Genomic DNA, 450 nt, shown 5'->3' with positions numbered 1-450 from the left:
CCGAGCGCCGGTCCTCTTCGGCCGCTGGTCCCGCCCGGGCGCCCTCCACCCGCGCCGCCACCGCCACTACCGCCGCCGCCGCCGCCGCCGCCAACCGCAGCCGCCGCGACCGAGCGACAGCGCCTCACAACCTAACCCGCGAGCGGACAGCGCCGACGGGCGGCCAGTGCGGCCAATGGGAGTGGGCGGCGGCCCGCGCGCCCGCCGCGGGGGTGGGACTAGCGGTCGGGCTGGGCGGGGCGTCGCGCAGGCGGGGAGGGGCGGGGCGAGGCGGGCGCGCCCGCGGGTTAGGTTGCGCCGACGTGGGAAGGGGGACGCGCAGCCGGGAGCTGGGCGGGGCCGCCCGGGATTCTGGGAATGTGGCGGACTCGGCTGGGCCGACTCGGGTGGCCGGCTCGGCTGCGCTCGGCTCCGCTCGGCTCTGCCCCGACCGGCGGCCCGCTTGGCCCA

The sequence above is a fragment of the Oryx dammah genome, unplaced genomic scaffold (genome assembly GCF_014754425.2).
Source record: "Oryx dammah isolate SB20612 unplaced genomic scaffold, SCBI_Odam_1.1 HiC_scaffold_5, whole genome shotgun sequence".
Taxonomy (NCBI): Eukaryota; Metazoa; Chordata; class Mammalia; order Artiodactyla; family Bovidae; genus Oryx; species Oryx dammah.
This window is presented reverse-complemented; position numbering follows the sequence as displayed.